The sequence below is a fragment of the Saccopteryx bilineata genome, chromosome 1 (assembly GCF_036850765.1).
Source record: "Saccopteryx bilineata isolate mSacBil1 chromosome 1, mSacBil1_pri_phased_curated, whole genome shotgun sequence".
Taxonomy (NCBI): Eukaryota; Metazoa; Chordata; class Mammalia; order Chiroptera; family Emballonuridae; genus Saccopteryx; species Saccopteryx bilineata.
The window spans coordinates 79,491,040-79,510,420 of NC_089490.1; the positions used below are offsets into that span (position 1 = coordinate 79,491,040).

Here is a 19,381-nt window from a genome sequence, read left to right on the forward strand (position 1 = left end):
AGATCACTACAACATCGTGATATGTTTACGCATTATTGACTTGGCATGGCAAGAGGTTACAAGAATAACCTTGAACTCGGCATGGAAAAAGTTATGGCCTGATGTTGTTGCAGACAGGGACTTCGAAGGACTCAAACCAGAAACTGAGACCAAAGTAGAAGCGTTACAGGAAATTGTGTCCCTCAGAAAGTCGATGGGTCTGGAGGTAGATGAGGGTGACGTAAACAAGCTCATCGAGGAACATGAGGAGGAACTCTCAACTGAGGAGTTGAAGGAACTACAGATGATGCAACATACAGAGCTTCTGCAAGAGATTAGTAGTGAGGAGGAGGTAGAGGCGGAGGAAGTGATTTCCACAAGTGAAATTAAAGACATGCTGGCAATGTGGGAGAAGCTTTTACATTTCATTGAAAAGAAACACCCAGAAACAGTTTCAACTGGTCCTGCTTCAGCACTTTTTAATGACACTTGTCACATTTCTGTAACATTTTAAAAGGCAGGCAAAAGCAAACCTCTTTGGATAAATTTTTATTCAAAAGTTCTGCAAGTGAAAGTGCTGAAAGTGCAGCCAAAAAGGCAAAAACAGGTGATGATTAAATGAAAAATACGTAATGTTAAGCTTAGGTTAAGTTTAAAGTTAAGAAAGTGCATTTTTTGCCTAACCAGGCGGTGGTGCAGTGGATAGAGCATCGGACTGGGATGTAGAGGACCCAGGTTCGGGACCCCGAGGTTGCCAGCTTGAGTGCGGGCTCACCTGGTTTGAGCAAAGCTCACCAGCTTGGACCCAAGGTCGCTGGCTCGAGCAAGGGGTTACTCGGTCTGCTGAAGGCCCGCAGTCAAGGCACATATGAGAAAGCAATCAATGAACAACTAAGGTGTCGCAATGAGAAACTGATGATTGATGCTTCTCATCTCTCTTCGTTCCTGTGTGTCTGTCCCTGTCTATCCCTCTCTCTGACTCTTTCTGTCTCTGTAAAAAAAAAAGTACATTTTGTACAATTAAGTTTTTGTGGTTTCATTTTAAGTAAAGAAAATGCAGTTTTAGTTTACATTTAGTGTTAAGAAAGTGCAGCTTTAGTTTATGGGTTTACAGAGTCTGCATCCCTTCCTCCCTCCCTCCTCCTCCACCATTTACCTCCGTTAGCCACACTTGTCTGTCTCCAAGGTAAGAATACAGTTACTAAATAACATTTTTTTCTTTTATTTCATATATTTTGTTATACATTGGTAAAGTATACATGTGTTTCTTTTTTTTCTTTTTTTTTTTACAGGAACAGAGATAGAGTCAGAGAGAGGGATAGACAGGGACAGACAGAAAGGAACAAAGAGAGATGAGAAGCATCAACCATCAGTTTTTCACTGCGACACCTTAGTTGCTCATTGACTGCTCTCTCATATGTGCCTTGACCGCGGGCCTCCAGCAGACCAAATAACCCCTTGCTCCAGCCGGCAACCTTGGGTTCAAGCTGGTGAGCTTTTTTCTTTTTTTTTTTTTAACTCAAGCCAGATGAGCCCGCACTCAAGCTGGCAACCTCGGGATCTCGAACCTGGGTCCTCCACATCCCAGTCCGACGCTCCATCCACTGCGCCACCACCTGGTCAGGCCATGTATGTTTCTTAATTAAAAACATGTCTTTTTTCATAATTTAGGATGGTTTGGGGATGCTTCACAGGGCTGGAACGGATTAAATCTATTTCAGTTATTTTAAATAGGAGTAATTTGTTTGATATACGAGTTGACTGACTTACGAGCTCAGTTACAAAACGAATTAAACTAGTATCTCAAGGTACCACTGTATTCTCTAAGACGACCTAAAACAAAGTCTTTACTGTCCACAATGTCCAATATACAGCAATAAATTACTAGACATGCAAAAAAGAAAAATGTGACCCATATCAAGAGAAAAAACAATCTGCAGAACCCACAAATAACCATGTTAGTACTGGCAGATGAGAACTTCAAAACAGCAATTATAAATACGATAAAGAATTTTGGGAAAGGAGAGCAGAAGGGACGAACAGGTGGGAAATTAGCAGAAACTGGCAAACTTAGAAGAAAAACCAAAAGGAAATACTAGAAGTAAAAACACAGTACCTGGAATTAAATGTAACTGAATGGAAATAATAACAGAATGAACACAAAGAAAAGCAATGAATTTACAAAACATACTCATGTAAACAGTGAGAGAAAATAGTTTTTAAAATGCCATGATCAGCACTTGTGGGACAATATCAAACAATCTAAAATAGATGTTACTGGAGTGCCAAGAGGAAAGGAGAATGAGGCAACAGCCAAAAAGTTTCCAAAGTTGATTAAATATGTGAACCCAGAAAGCCAATGGACTAAGTAAATCCTAGGAAGAATAAATATAAAAACATTAAACTTAGAAAATTATCATCAAACTGTAAAAATCTTTTAATAGAAACAGAGAATTGCCTGGCCTGTGTTGGCGCAGTGGATACAGCACTGACTGGAATGTTGAGGTTGCAGGTTTGAAACCCTGGGCTTCCGGGTTCAAGGCACACACAACAAGCAACTAATGAACAGCTGGAGTGAAGCAGCAACTTCTCGTCACCCCCTCCCGCCTCTGTAAAGTCAATAAATAAAATCTTTTTTAAAAGAAAGAGAATTTATTCACTTAATAAATGTTAGTCAAAGAAGTTTATAAATATGATATATATGTTTGCTCGCTTATAGTTTGCATTGGGTGTGGGAGACAGGCTGTAAGCTGGCAAGGTCCTTACAGCCTACGGCTTAGTTTTAAGATTAAGCCTTTCCCAACCTTTTAATACTAAGATCTTTTCAAAACTAAGCTTTTCCCCACACCCTTGATTGTTGCATGATGTGGGGCGGTGCACTGTTATAAGGAATCCCATTTATGCCTCAGATAAGTGGCTTTGTATCAGAGACTTCCTTTTTTGTATATTGACTTAAAGGCTTTAATTTCTACCCTATAAAATAAGGGAGATGGGGGCTCTCTCACTCAGATCCAGCCATTAGCATTGCAGAGGAGAGGCCAGTTTATGCAGAGTTTGTGCAGAGAGAAGATGGGGAACAGAGGTAAATAAGGCTGATGGGGCCTCTGATTCTAGGAATACTCAGATGAGTCGGTGGCTTTGGGAGCCCTGAATGGAAAGGAAAGTGTTTTCCCACTGTGTGTATTTCTCACTCACCATGTGCGAGCTAGGATTAAAGGAAATGGCCCACCAGTTCTTGGCTCTGTTGTTTCATTACCGTCTGTCCGAATCAAATGCAAACCTGCACGGGCCAGGCAGCTGTGATGGTGGCCGTGGCTATTGGCTTTACAATAAAAATAAATAAAATATCTTAAAGATAACAGGAAAAGGTATCAGTGAATAATTAGAGCTGAGCCTGACCAGGTGGTGGTGCAGTGGATAGAGCATCAGCCTGGAATGCTGAGGACCCAGGTTCAAAACCTCAAGGTGGCCTGGCTGGTTGGTGGCGCAGTGGATGGAGTATCAGACTGGAATGCGGAGGACCCAGGTTTGAGACCCCGAGGTCACCAGGTTGAGCACGAGCTCAGCTGGTTTGAGCAAAGCTCACCAGCTGGGACTCAAGGTCGCTGGCTTGAGCAAGGTGTTACTCGGTCTGCTGAAGTCCCATGGTCAAGACACATATGGGAAAGCAATCAATGAACAACTAAGGTGTCGCAACGAAAAACCGATGATTGATGTTTCTCATCTCTGTGCATTCCTGTCTGTCTATCCCTCTCTCTGACTCTGTAAAAAAAAAAAAAAAAGGCAAAACCTCAAGGTGACAGGCTTGAGCCTGGGCTCATCAGGCTTGAACATGGGGTTGCCAGCTTGCGATGGGTTCATAGACATGACCCCATGGTCTCTGGCTTGAGCCCAAAGGTCACTGGCTTGAGCAAGGAGTCACTGGCTTTGGCTGGAGCCCCCTCCTCCCCATCAAGGCACATATGAGAAAGTAATCAATGAACAACTAAGGTGCCACAATGAAGAATTTATGCTTCTCATCTCCCTCCCTTCCTCTGTCTGTTTGTGTGTGTGTGTCTCTCTCTCTTGCAAATAAATTAATTTAATTAAATAAAAAATAAAGGGCAGAAAGAAAAAACTGTCAACCTAGAATTCTATTTCCAGCAAAAATATCCTTCAACACTGAAGGAAAAATAAAAGACCTTTTCAGGCAAACAAAAGCTGAGGGACTCTGTCCCCAACACACCCACAACAGAAGAAATACTGAAGGAAGAGCTTAAAGCTGAGGACAATGATCCCATCTAGAAATGTAATCTGCAAAAACAATAATGTTCCCAATTCATTCTACAGGGTCTGATACCAAAACCAATGATATCATCTGAAAAGAAAGTAATATGCAAGTATCTCTTACAAATATAGATGTAAAAATCCTCAACAAAACACTAGCAAACCAAACCCACCACACATAAAGAAGGATTATACTACACCATGGGGATTTATCCTAAGAATACAAGGTTGCTTTAACATCTGAAAATCAATTAATACAACACATTTTATGGGATAGAAGGACAAAAACCAAATGATTATCTCAATAGATGTAGAAGAGGCTTTAGACAAAATCCAACACCTTTCATGGTAAAAATATTCCACACAACAGGATTAGAATGCAACTTCCTCAACCACTAAAGGCCCCCTATCACATCACCACTCCACCACTCCTATTCAACACTGGATTAAAGGTGCCAGTAAAATAGTGCAAGAAAAAGAAGTAAGAGACATAACAATTTGGGGAGTGGGACTGTCTTTATTTGTAGATAATATGATTATGTAAATAGAAAATCCAAAGGAATATACAAACACACTATGAGAACTGATAAGTGAACTGAGCAAAGTTGCAGAATACATGATCACTACACATAATTGTTTTTGTATATTAACAAATAATTGAAAAACAATATAAAACTATTTTAAATAACAGCAGAAATGTCAAATATCTGAAAAAAGTGTACCATCATCCTGAAAACTACAAAAAATTGCTGTGAGCGTAACAAGTGGTAGTGCAGTGGACCAAGTGTTAAACAGGAAAGTTGAGGTTGCTGATTGGAAACCTGAGGTGGCCAGCTTCAGCACATGGTCACTGCTTTGAGCACAGGATCACTGACATAATCCCAAGGTTGCCAGCTTGAGTAAGGGGTTGCTGGCTCAACCTGAGCCCGAGGTCATAGGTCTGATCCCTGGTTGGAAGCACGTATGGGAAGCAATCAATGCTAAACTAAAGTGAAGCAACAAGTTGATGCTTTTCTCTTTCTCTCTCCCACCTTCCCTCTCTTAAAAACCAAAATTGCACCTGACCTTTGGTGGCGCAGTGGATAAAGCGTCGACCTGGAAATGCTGAGGTCGCCGGTTCGAAACCCTGGGCTTGCCTGGTCAAGGCACATATGGGAATTGATGCTTCCAGCTCCTCCCCCTTCTCTCTCACTGTCTCTCTCTCCTCTCTCTCTCTCTCTCTCTCTCTCCTCTCTAAAAATGATGAATAAATAAATAAAAAATAAAAAAATTAAAAAAAAAAAATTGCTGAGAAAAATTAAAGATTTAAATAAATGGAAAGCCTGACTTATGGTGACGCAATGGATAAAGCCAGTGGTAGTCAACCTGGTCCCTACTGCCCACTAGTGGGCGTTCAGCTTTCATGGTAGGCGGTAGCGGAGCAACCAAAGTATAAATAGAGAGATAGATTTAACTATAGTAAGTTTTTTTTATAAAGATTTATTCTGCCAGGCCTGACCTGTGGTGGCGCAGTGGGATAAAGCGTCGACCTGAAACACTGAGGTTGCCGGTTCAAAACCTTAGGCTTGCCTGGTCAAGGCACATATGAGAGTTGATGCTTCCTGCTCCTCCCCCTTCTCTCTCCCTCTCCCCTCTCTCTAAAAATCAATAAATAAAATATTAAAAAAATATATTCTGCCAAACTCAGCGAAAATCCGACATAAAGTACTTGGTAAGTTATAATTATTATATGCTTTAACTTGCTATAACTCTGCTTTATAAATTTTATAAAATTGCCTGACCAGGCGGTGGCACAGTGGATAGAGCGTCGGACTGGGACGCAGAAGACCCAGGTTCGAGACCCCGAGGTCGCCAGCTTGAGCAAGGGCTCATCTCGTGAGCAAAGCTCACCAGCTTGGACCCAAGGTCGCTGGCTTGAGCAAGGGGTTACTCTGTCTGCTGAAGGCCCACGGTCAAGGCACATATGAGAAAACAATCAATGAACAACTAAGGTGTCGCAATGAAAAACTGATGATTGATGCTTCTCATCTCTCTCCATTCCTGTCTGTCTGTCCCTATCGATCCCTTTCTCTGACTCTCTCTCTGTCTCTGTAAAAAAAAAAAAAAAAGAAATTAAAATCAATAAATAAAATATTTAAAAAGTAAAATAAAATAAGAGAGATATGCCAATGTGCACATATCAGGAAACTCAAAATTAATTCAATTCTAAAATTGATCTATACATTCAATGTAATCCCAAACTCCCAGCAAAAATTCTCGTATGAATAGAAAAGTGTCTTCTAAAACTGGCAAAAAATCTGTAGAGAAATACAAATGAAGGTCTTATACTACCTGATTTCAAGAATTACCATTGTTATACTAATTCAAACAGTGTGGTATTGGCACAGGACAGAAAAACAGCCGGCTTGAGCAAGGCGTCACTGGCTCAGCTTGATGCCCCCGGGTCAAGGCACATATGAGAAAGCAATCAATGAACAACTAAGGTCCTACAACTATGAGTTGATGTTTGTCATCTCTCCACCTATCTGTCCCTCAATCTCTTTCACTCTTTCACTTAAAAAAACAACGCAATTGTCAACAGTTTGGCTCAAATAAACTCATAAAAATCCTTACAGGTTTGAATGTTGTTGGTCAAATAAGTTTAAAAAAAAAACACACACACAACAGAACATAACAGAAAGCCCAGAAATAAGCCTGCACACAAGTCTTCAAGTAATTTATAACAAAGTCTCCAATGCAACTTAATGGAGAAAAGTCTTTTCAACAAACGAGGTTAGAATGATTATATAATCCATATGGAGGAAAAAGTACCCTGATTTCACCTCACCCAAAAAATAAAGCATGATGGGTCATTAGAAGGTAGATCAGTGTTTGCTTGGAGGTGAAGAGGCAGGAAAGGGTGGAAGGGAGGGATACCAAAGGGACACGAGGAAATCTGGACGGTGATGGATATGTACACTATCTCAACTGTGATGACTTTACATGTGTATACATGTATCAAAACTTATCAAACTTTACACTTTAAGTATGTAGTTTAGGCCCTGGCCAGGTAGCTCAGTTGGTTAGAGCATTGTCCTGATACACCAAGGTTGTAGATTCTATTCATGGTCAGGACACATACAAGAATCAACCAATGAACGCATAAATAAGTGGAACAGCAAATTGATATTTCTCTCTCTCAAATCAATTTTAAAACCTTAGAAGAGGCCCTGGCCGGTTGGCTCAGCGGTAGAGCATCGGCCTGGCGTGTGGGGGACCCAGGTTCGATTCCCGGCCAGGGAACATAGGAGAAGCGTCCATTTGCTTCTCCACCCCACCCCTCCTTCCTCTCTGTCTCTCTCTTCCCCTCCCGCAGCCAAGGCTCCACTGGAGCAAAGATGGCCCGGGCGCTGGGGATGGCTCCGTGGCCTCTGCCTCAGGTGCTAGAATGGCTCTGGTCGCAACAGAGCGATGCCCCGGATGGGCAGAGCATCGCCCCCTGGTGGGCGTGCCGGGTGGATCCCGGTCGGGGGCATGCAGGAGTCTGTCTGACTGCCTCCCCGTTTCCAGCTTCAGAAAAATACCAAAAAAAAAAAAAAAAGAATATAGCCCTGGCTGACCTGACCAGGTGGTGGCACAGTGGGACACTGAAGACCGAGGTTCAAAACCCCAAGGTTGGCCTTGGCCGGTTGGCTCAGCGGTAGAGCGTCGGCCTGGTGTGCGGGGGACTGGGGTTCGATTCCTGGCCAGGGCACATAGGAGAGGCGCCCATTTGCTTCTCCACTCCCCCCTTCTCTCTGTCTCTCTCTTCCCCTCCCGCAGCCGAGGCTCCATTGGAGCAAGGATGGCCCAGGCGCTGGGGATGGCTCCTTGGCCTCTGCCCCAGGCGCTGGAGTGGCTCTGGTCACGGCAGAGCGACGCCCCGGAGGGGCAGAGCGTGGCCCCTGGTGGGCGTGCCGGGTGGATCCCAGTTGGGTGCATGCGGGAGTCTGTCTGACTGTCTCTCCCTGTTTCCAGCTTCAGAAAAATACAAAAAAAAAAAAAACACCCCAAGGTCGCCAGCTTGAGGGCAGGCTCATCTGACTTGAGCGCAGGGTCTCCAGCTTGAGCATGGGGTCATAGACTTTAGCATGCTCACCAATTGAGCCCAAAGGTTACTGGCTTGAGTCCAAGGTCTCTGGCTTGAGCAAGGGGTCACTGGCTCAGCTGGAGCCCCCCAGTCAAGACATGTATGAAAAAGCAACTAATGAACAACTAAAGTGCCACAACTACAAGTTGAAGCTTTTCATCTCTCTCTCCTCCTGTCTGTCTGTGCCTCTCCTACAAGAAAAAGAAAACTTACCATGAGATACCACTACAACCTGAATGGCTTTTAAAACACTGACAATACCACATGCTGATGTGGATGTGGAGAAACTGAAACTCTGAATTACTGGCAGGAGTATAAAATGGTACCAGTCTGGAAAACTGGCAGTTTCTAAAGAAGTTAAACATAAATCTAAACTGTAACCCAGCAATCCCACAAAATATTTACCCAAAAGAAGTAAGATTTGTCCACAAAAGATGTGCACAAGAATTTCCGGCCTGACCTGTGGTGGCGCAGTGGATAAAGCGTCGACCTGGAAATGCTGAGGTCGCCGGTTCAAAACCCTGGGCTTGCCTGGTCAAGGCACATATGGGAGTTGATGCTTCCAGCTCCTCCCCCCCTTCTCTCTCTCTGTCTCTCTCTCTGTCTTTCTCTCTCTCTCTGTCTGTCTCTCCCTCTCCTCTCTAAAATGAATAAATAAAAATAAAAAAAATAATAAAAAAAAAAGGCCCTGGCCAGTTGGCTCAGTGGTAGAGCGTCGGCCTGGCGTGCGGGGGACCCGGGTTCGATTCCCGGCCAGGGCACATAGGAGAAGCGCCCATTTGCTTCTCCGCCCCCACCCCCTCCTTCCTCTCTGTCTCTCTCTTCCCCTCCCGCAGCCAAGGCTCCATTGGAGCAAAGATGGCCCAGACGCTGGGGATGGCTCCTTGGCCTCTGCCCCAGGCGCTAGAGTGGCTCTGGTCGCGGCAGAGCGACGCCCCAGAGGGGCAGAGCATCGCCCCCTGGTGGGCAGAGCATCGCCCCTGGTGGGCGTGCCGGGTGGATCCCGGTTGGGCGCATGCGGGAGTCTGTCTGACTGTCTCTCCCTGTTTCCAGCTTCAGAAAAAAAATACAAACAAAAAAAAAACTAAAAAAAAAACAAAAAAAAAGAATTTCCAGTGACTTTAGTCATAAAAGCCAAATGTCCGTCAACAGAAAAAGAGATAAATGATATTTTCATACAAGAAATACTATTGAAATAAAAAGCATAAACTACAGACACAGGCATAAAAATCATTAAATCATGAAAACATTACACTAAGCAAAAGAAGACAGACACAAATGAGCATGTGCTTTACGACTCCATTTACATGAAGTTCAAAAACCTGCAAAATTAGCCTATACCAATAGAAATCAGAAATACAGTTGCCTTGGGATTTTGGGGGCTGAAGTAGTATCTGACAATGGACACAAGGAAACTTTTTAGAGGTGATAGAAATGTTCTATATCTTAGCATGATGATAGATACAATAGTGTACACATTTGTTGTAATTCATCAAGTTTACATACTTAAGATCTGTACAGTACATTGTATAAAATATTCAGTAATTTTTAAATGGTGGAATATTTAAAAAAAAATAAGACTATACAATTGTATATTATATGCTAAAAGGAAGAAGGATGCTTGCTGTATATGGATATGACATGATTCCATAATGAAGCAGATCGCTGAGGGACAGGGTGAGAATGAGACTAACTTCCCAATACAAACTTCCAATCTTTTGAATTGTATTCTGCATTCAAATCACCATGTGCATGACCCACCCATTTATTTACTGTGACCTTGGATTATGTTACTTGTTTTGTGCCTCGGTGTTCTCTTATGAATATTAACATGAATATTAAGAACAACAACATTATATTGTTTTCAGAATTAAATAATTAGAATTTAACAATGGTTTTCTCTCTGGTTTATAATAAATTCTGCACAAGTCACATACCCAATTTATGACAAAATGTTACATCTAGCCTGACCAGTGCTGGCACAGCAGATAAAGCATCAACCTGGGACCCTGAGGCCCAGGTTCAAACCCTGAGGTCACCGGCTTAAGCACGGGCTCATTTGGTTTGAGTGTGGGGTCATTAGCTTGAGCGTGGGATCATAGACATGATTCCATGGTTGCTGGCTTGAGCCCAAAGGTCACTGGCTTAAAAAAAGGTCACTGGCTCAGCTTGAACCCCCCAGTCAAGAACCACATGGTAAGTAATCAATAAACAACTAAAGTGATGCGCCTAACCTGTGGTGGTGCAGTGGATAAAGTGTCAACCTGGACTGCTGAGGTCGCTGGTCTGAAACTCTGGACTTGCCTGGTCAAGGCACATACAGGAAGCACAGTACTATAAGTTAATGCTTCTTGCTTCTCCTACCACCCCCCTTTTTCTCCTCTCTCTCAAAATATCAATAAGTAAAATTTTTAAAAAATTAAAAAACAGCCTGACCAGGCGGTGGCGCTGTGGATAGAGCATCAGACTGGGATGTGGAAGACCCAGGTTCGAGACCCCGAGGTCACCAGCTTGAGCACGGGCTCATCTGGTTTGAGCAAAAGCTCACCAGCTTGGACCCAAGGTTGCTGGCTCGAGCAAGGGGTTACTCAGTCTGCTGAAGGCCTGAGGTCAAGGCATATATGAGAAAGCAATCAATGAACAATTAAGGTGTTGCAATGTGCAATAAAAAACTAATGATTGATGCTTCTCATCTCTTTGTTCCTGTCTGTCTATCCCTGTTTATCCCTCTCTCTGACTCTCTCTCTGTAAAAAAAATAAAAAAACATTAAAGTGACGCAACTACAAATTGATGTTTCTCATCTTTCTCCCTTTCTGTCTTTGTCTGCCCCCCTCTCTCTTTCTAAAAAAAAAAAAAAAAAAAAAAAAAAAAAAAAGTTAAATGAGATGGTATAGGTAATACACTTCAAAAAGTGTCTGGGCCCTGGCCAGGTGGCACAGTGAATAAGTGTTATCCTGGCTCATCGAGGTTATTAGGCTCAACCCGTGTAAGGGATGATTTGAAAAGCAACCAATGAATGCACAACTAAATGGAACAACTAACTGGAATGACTTAATGCTTCTTTCTCTCTCTCACTCTTTCTCTGTTCCCTCCTCTCTTCCTCTCTCTTTCAATCAATGGAAAAATAATAAAAAATAAATAAAGCTTGACTGGAACATGTGAGGATACACACAAAAGTGTCTGGTACATAATCGGCGAATATTATTTAAAAATTTAAAACACGTGCTCACTTCGGCAGCACATATACTAAAAATTTAAAACATCATTTTTTTTTTCTTTTTCATTTTTCTGAAGCTGGAAACAGGGAGAGACAGTCAGACAGACTCCCGCATGCGCCCGACCGGGATCCACCCGGTACACCCACCAGGGGCGACGCTCTGCCCACCAGGGGGCGATGCTCTGCCCATCCTGGGCATCGCCATATTGCGACCAGAGCCACTCTAGCGCCTGGGGCAGAGGCCAAGGAGCCATCCCCAGCGCCCGGGCCATCTTTGCTCCAATGGAGCCTCGGCTGCGGGAGGGGAAGAGAGAGACAGAGAGGAAAGTGCGGCGGAGGGGTGGAGAAGCAAATGGGCGCTTCTCCTGTGTGCCCTGGCCGGGAATCGAACCCGGGTCCTCCGCACGCTAGGCCGACGCTCTACCGCTGAGCCAACCGGCCAGGGCTTAAAACATCATTTTTAAAGTTAGCCTCTTCCTTAACCAAAGTAAGGGAGGGTGCAGGAGGGAAAGCTTTAGTCAACCTGCACAGGGTGCAAATCCTGGCTGTTTGCTGTGGAGCTCCATTTCTTCATCCGTAACGTGGGGCAGTTGTGAGGACTAGGTGAAGTAAGTCACACAAAACACACAATAAATGGTTGATGTCGTGCCCTGTGTTTGTGAGTGAACAGCCATTCCCAGGCTTTCACCACCAGCCCCTACTAGGGTTATGCATGCAGCGTGGTCTCCTGGCCCAGGTTCTTATTCCAGATACCCACTACTGCCAGCCATGAGAAAGCCTGACTTCCCACCTCCCATTGGCAGCACTCCCCTGTACCGGCCACCACCCCAGTGGACAGTGACGTAGCCCACCTACCTGTTCCCTCACCTGAGTCCTCCTCCCCTCAGATCAGCAAGTTCACAGCTCTATCTCCAAAACCTCCCCCAAGTCAACCACCCAGGTCTAAACCTCAGCATACCCACTCCCAGCCCCTCTCTCTCCTGCCTTGTGCTCCTCCCACATGGGCTTGCTGGCACCCCCAACTCCATCTGTGGCCCAGTGCCCCTCAGCACCCAGGGAGGATGGAGGGACATGCAGGCAACAGCACAGAGGGGAGGCCAGTGATCTCACCCTGGCCACAGGCCCTATCTGGGTCCTGGGGGAGGGCCATTGCAAGGCCTTTGCACGTGCTGTCCCCACAACCGGGAAGGCTCTGTCCCCAGCTCCTCTCATCGCAAGCTGCTTCTCAACTTCCAGAGCTTAGCTTACCTGAGTCAGAGAAGCCAACAGGGAAGAGCCACCAGAAAGGAAGGGAGGTAGAGGACAGGGAACAGCTGACAGGGCTGCTGATGCCCAGGAACTGGGAGGCCAAGGGCATGGCAGGAAGAGGCCATGGGGAAGGAGGCAGGTGGGGTGAGAGAGAGCGTTGGGCTAGAAAAGGCCACAGGGACAAGGCAGGTCGGTTCAGGAACAAAGTGGGGAGGGCGTAGTGGCAGGTGACACTTGCCGGGAGTGACAAGATGGGTGAGGGCAAGGGGTCACACACAGCCAGCTGGGAGCCAGTGTTCAGAAACAAGTGGTGGGCAGGGCAGCGCAGGAAGTTAGGGAGCCGGGGAGGGGAGGCAGAGGTGTGTGGGGGACACCCAACGAAGCCAGGAAGGTGCCTGAGGGAAGGTGACAATATGAAAGAAGGGATGAGCGGGGTGGCAGTGACGGGAACAAAGGTAACAGAGCAGGGGCAGGTGACTGGACACTCTCGGAGCCCCACAGGACAGAAAGTGGGGTCGCTGAGCAGGGGAGACGGGAGTGACCCCCTAGGCGGGCCGGGGCCAGGGCGCTGACAGGAAGGGTTTAACAGGGGTGATGGCTGGGCAAGGGGGTGGGCCTGACAGGGCCGGCAGGTACTGGCAAGGGGACGCCGTGAGGGGACACTGAGGGGGCGGAGCTGTGGGGTCACTGACGGGGCGGACAGGACGGGGTGGACACAAACGGCATGTCACTGGAGGAAGGTCACTGACGGGGAGCGGGGTGGGCAATGACAGGGCGCACTGACATAGAGGCGGACACGCCCGGGGCAGTTCAGCGCGGGCGCTGAGGAGCCTGCGAGCGGCCACACTCACCTGCCCCGCGGGCCGGGCGTCGCGGCGGCTCCTCCGAGGCCCAGGAGGAGGCCAGGGTTCTGGCGGAGGTGAAGCCCAGGCGGCCTGGGGCGGGCCGCACGCACATGGGCCCGGCCCGGCGCGGCGCCTACGGACACAGCGCCCACGGACACTGCGCGGGCCGGCCGGCGGCTCGGGACCGGCTGGGGCCGCGGTTGGCTCTAGGGTCGGTCCAAAATGGCGGCTGCGGCGGCCGGGGGGCGCGCACGCCTGGGGGCGTGGTCTCACGGGCGCGCTCGTTTGCGCCTGGGGCGGGCCGCACGGGATGAGCCGCACGCGGCGCGAGCTCACCGGAACGCGCCCGGCGGCTGAGAGGCTTTCAGCGCCTTGGCGGGAGCGCGAGGTTGCGGGGCAGGGATGGGTGACCTTCTCCTTTGCTTTTCCTTCTGAGGTATTGCTAAGTTTCTGTAAAATCGTAATTAACTTGTTATGGGACCCTGCATTTGCAAGAATAAGTTTTCTAATGCGACGTCCGCAATATAACCCCTCCAGAGAGCCACCCACCTGGGCAGGTGTCTCCCTGTTGGGGGGCCTTTGGCTCTGGCTGAAGTCCTCTCCCACTGGGGAAGCTGGGTGTCCTCTGAACTCCGTGGGCGCGTGGCCCGGACACAGCCAAAGCAAGAGTGAATTTGGTCTCCGTCTACGTTTGTTTCCTAACTGGATTGGAGCGCCTGAGCAGCAGCCACCACAGGTGCCCCACAGGTTTAGTGTGTTTTGCACATTAAAATATGTACCCATTTGCCTGACCTGTGGTAGCGCAGTGGATAAAGCATCGACCTGGAAATGCTGAGGTCGCTGGTTCGAAACCCTGGGCTTGCCTGGTCAAGGCACATATGGGAGTTGATGCTTCCAGCTCCTCCCCCCTGTCTCTGTCTCTCTCTGTCCCTCTCTGTCTCCTCTCTAAAATGAATAAATAAAATAAAAAATAAAAAAAATTAAAAAAAATATATGTACCCATTTAACATTTGCTGGAATTTTATAATTCAGTTAAACTAACTGATCTCTAAAATGAGAATTATTATTTCCGGTGTCAGCGTGAACCGTGGGGAAAATGTTGGAAACTGAAATCGAACACTTAAGGAATATCTACCACCCTGGCCCTCCCTGCGAAGGCGGACCTGGACTTCCCTCTGCTGAGCTTGGTCACGAGGGGGCGCGAAAGGGTTTGCTCTGGGCCTCGCTCTGCCGGCTGCAGGCAGCGGCTTGGGTTGCCTGACTTCCAGCGTCCAGCGCCTGCGGCGGGCGCTCCCTGGCACGCCCTCGGGCAGCTAGATAACAGAGTGCCTCTCCCTGAACAGCTTTCCCTAGTATCCTGCAGATTAGATCTCTGGCAGGTGTCTTATGGCGATCTTCCAGGAAGCCGGGGTAAAAAAAAAGCATCAGCTCTACAAATGATAAAGAGAAAAGCCCGCAGAGGCTGAGAGCGCTGTGGTTGAGCGGCATAATGGGGGTTTAGGACCTGGAGGTCCCTTCCTCTGGCAGTGACCCTCCAGCACTCTCTACTGGCAAAGCTTAACATCGTGCCAACTGCTAAAGAGAAGCGCTTAGGGATCATGCTCCGTTATCGCTGGGCGGGCAAAGAGAAGTGGATTTGGAGCTGAGGCAGTAAGTGCACAACAGGAGGAGTCCAGTCCTCTGGATAGTCTGTCTGTATGCCTTCTTTCAAACACACTTGAACTTCCATGACAACGAAACAACCTGTATTTTCACCTAACAAGATACAGCCATCATTATTGCAATTGAAGAAATAAATTATTATTCTTTCTCCAAAATCAGTATATGCACAGTCCCAACAGTCGTCATGTCTACTGCTGGCTACATTAATTATTCCCCAAATTCTGTCACTGTGACACTGAATATTCTTATGTTCTTCTGTTAAAACTAAATAGTGAAGTCAACTTCTAACAACTTACACATTTTAAAAAATGTAAAGGAGAAAGAATAAATGGTTAGTTACTATATACAAACATGTTTATAACATGCACAGCTACTACAAAGCTCGTTTCTGTAATTGGTGACAAGATGTGGGCACTTTTAACAGATTTCCCTTCTAAACTGCCTTGTAGTATGCATTGATACAGACTGTTGCCCTGGCAGGGTAGCTCAGTTGGTTAGGACATCATCCCCTTATACCCCTGGTCGGCTAACTGTGGCTCCACATGCAGCTCTTTGGCCCCTTGAGTGTGGCTCTTCCACAAAATACCACGAGCAGGCGCTGCCTCGATAAGGAATCTATCTACCTATATAGTAGTTTAAGTTTAAAAAAATTTGACTCTCAAAAGAAATTTCAATCATTGTACTGTTGATATTTGACTCTGTTCTCTAATGAGTTTGCTGACCACTGCCATATACCAACATTGAGAGTTTGATCTCTGGTCAGGGCACAGAAAAGAACCAATGAAAAAAAAAAAAAGAATTAACCAATGAATGCATAAATAAGTGGAACAGTAATTGATGTTTCTCTCTCTCTCTCTCTCTCTAAAATTAATAAATTAAAAAAATTTAAAGAAAGAATACCTGCAACTTGATGCAAATGTAATCAGTCAAGAGGCTCTGTAGCAGGAGCTAGGGCTTAATGCAAGTTCTCATACCTCACGTGTAATGGCAAGAACCCTACAGAAAGAACTCTGTGTTTATAATAAAGCTCGATGAAGAAAAAAAAAAGCTCGATGGTTCTAAATTCTACTTCCCTTATCTTCCTTTCCCCTTCTATAAATACCCTTCCATCTTGGCATGCAGGCCAACCAGAGTGTGCATGTGGCTTGCTGAGTCAGTATGCTCTGGGTCGCAACCCTTACTTTTTCTTGAATAAATTCTTTTCAGTGATGAAACACCCAGTCAATATTATTTTTCAGTAAACAACAGAACAGCTAAAAACAAAGCCAAGCCGAATTCAGTGTTTCTGATACAGAAGGACCAAATAAAATTAATGCTATCACTAAGAATACCAGATGCAACACTATTCAGCAATAATAACTGAGGTGAAATGAGTGCTGCCTCTGGAGTGCTGTCAGAGCAGAAGGAACTGTGGCACTCTCCTGTTCTTCTGACTTGAGCCCCCACAGTGCAGCAGGACACAGGCCAGCACAACAGAAGACCACTGCTCCATAAATTCTGGTACAAACACAGGGAGAGCCACACCTGTGTGCACTGTAACCAATCTCCTGGATGTCAGAGACAAAAAGAAAACCATGATAGCAGCAAGAAAAACATGACCCATCACATAAGGTGAACAAGGATACAAGCCAATGGCTGACTTCTTGTCAGAGACAATGGAAGCCGTAATACAGTAACATGGCATATTTTCAGAGCAGAAGAAAAAGTGAAATCGGTCAATAAAAAATTCAGTATCCAGCAATAATATCCTTCAAAAATGGAGGTGGGGGCAGGGGGAAATGAAGGTGAAATAAAGGTGTTCCCAGATAAACAAAACAGAAAGTTATTGCTAGCAGATCTGCCTTACCAGAAATCCTGAAGGCAGTTCTTCAAGCTGAAAGGATATGACTCAGATGTTCATTCAAATCAACAAGAATGAGCCTGACCAGGCAGTGGCACAGTGGATAGAGTATTGGCCTGGGATGCAGAGGACTCCAGCTCAAAACCTCGAATTTGCCAGCTTGAGCGCAGGCTCACTAGATTGAGCGTGGGGTTGCCAGCTTGAGCGTGGGATCATAGATCATGACCCCTGTGGTTGCTGGCTTGAGCCCAAAGGTCGCTGGCTTGAGCAAGGGTCACTCACTCTGCTGTAGTCCCCCCCCCCAGTCAAGGCACAGATGAAAAAGCAATCAATGAACAACTAAGGTGCCATAACAAATAATGCTTCTCATCTCTCTCCCTTCCTGTCTTTCCCTATCTGTCCCTCTCTCTGTCTCTGTCATACACATACAAAAAGAAAACAGGAATAAATTAAGAACGCCTGACCAGGTGATGGCATAGTAGATAGAGCATCGGACTGGGATGCTGAGGCCCAGGTTCGAGACCCTGAGGTCGCCAGCTTGAGCGCGGGCTCATCTGGTTTAAGCAAAAGCTCACCAGCTTGGACCCAAGATCACTGGCTCAAGCAAGGGGTTACTCGGTCTGCTGAAGGCCCGTGGTCAAGGCACATATGAGAAAGCAATCAATGAACAACTAAGGTGTCGCAATACGCAACGAAAAACTAATAATTGATGCTTCTCATCTCTCCTTCCTGTCTGTCTGTCCCTGTCTATCCCTCACTCTGACTCTCTCTCTGTCTCTGTAAAATAAAATTTAAAATAAATAAATAAATGAAGAACAAAATGCAACAATATATAAAAAAGATCATCTACCAAAATTGATGGGGTTTTACCCCAAGAATGCAACTCAATTCAATTACCTCATACACTATATTAACAGAATAGAGGATAAAAACCCCAGGAATGTTACAATAATTGCAGAAAAGGCATCTGATTAAACTTAATGCCTATTAATGATAAATACTCTTGACAAATTAGAAATAGATGGAAAACCTCAAACTTTATAAAAAATATCTAAGAAAAATCTATAGCTAAAATAAAATTTAATGGTGAAAGATTTAATGCTTTTCCACTAAAATTGGAAATGAGGGAAGAATGTCTGCTTTTACCACTTCAGTTCTACAATGTAAGGTTCCTCATGTAAGGACCTTGGAATTCAGCACTGCATATTAACAAGGAAAAAGCAGAACAGCCCTGGCTGGTGGGACAGTGGATTGAGCATTGACTCAGAGCATCAGGATTGCCAGCTCAATCCCAGGGTCACCGGTTTGATTGTGAGGGTGCTGTCTTGATCTTGAGGATGCTAGCTCAACCCTGAGGTTACTGGTTCAAGCACTGGTCAGGGAACATAGGAGAAACAATCAATGGCTCACTGGCACAACTAAATGGAACAATGAGTTGATGCTTCTTTCTCTCTCTTTCTCACTTTCTCAAAAAAAAAAAAAAAGGCAGAACAAATTGAAAAGTCAACAACTCTTATGGAATCTGTAAGAGAAAGGAGGACATAGTGCCAATCCCTGCTCCCAAGACTGGAGAAATAAACAAGTGAACACAAGCCAACACGGGTTCAAAACCCCAGGCTTGCCTGGTCAAGACACATATGGGAGTTGATGCTTCCTGCTGCTCCTCCCCCCTCCTCTCTCTCTCTCTCTCTCTCTCTCTCCCCCTTTTCTCTCTAAAATAAATAAAATATTTAAAAAAGAAAAACTCCGCCCTGGCCAGTTGGCTCAGTGGTGGAGTGTCGGCCTGGCATGCAGGAGTCCCGGGTTTGATTCCCGGCCAGGGCACACAGGACAAGTGCCCATCTGCTTCTCCACCCCTCCCCCTCTCCTTCCTCTCTGTCTCTCTCTTCCCCTCCCGCAGCCAAGGCTCCATTGGAGCAAAGTTGGCCCGGGCTCTGAGGATGGCTCTGTGGCCTCTGCCTCAGGCGCTAGAATGGCTCTGATTGTGGCAGAGCGACACCCCAAGAGGGGCAGAGCATCGCCCCCTGGTGGGCGTGCCGGGTGGATCCCGGTCGGGCGCATGCGGGAGTCTGTCTGACTGCCTCCCTGTTTCCAACTTCGGAAAAATACAAAAAAAAAATACAAAAAACCCACCCCCAAAACAGAGACTATCTAAGGACTATGGATATTCAGTACAGAAAGTTGTGACAGACATGTAATGGGAACACCAGAAAGA

The 19,381-nt window shown here is 45.9% G+C and overlaps 1 protein-coding gene across 3 annotated transcripts in view; it reads right to left on the bottom strand.

Moving 5' to 3' along the window:
- Positions 1-13,907, bottom strand: part of PPP6R2 (protein phosphatase 6 regulatory subunit 2) — a 74,623-nt gene extending 60,716 nt beyond the window's left edge. For all 3 annotated transcript variants that reach the window (XM_066254704.1, XM_066254694.1, XM_066254701.1), the window contains exon 1: positions 13,671-13,907. The gene's annotated coding sequence lies outside the window, so the exon portion shown is untranslated. The remainder of the gene's footprint in view (positions 1-13,670) is intronic.
- Between the last annotated feature and the right edge of the window lie 5,474 nt (positions 13,908-19,381).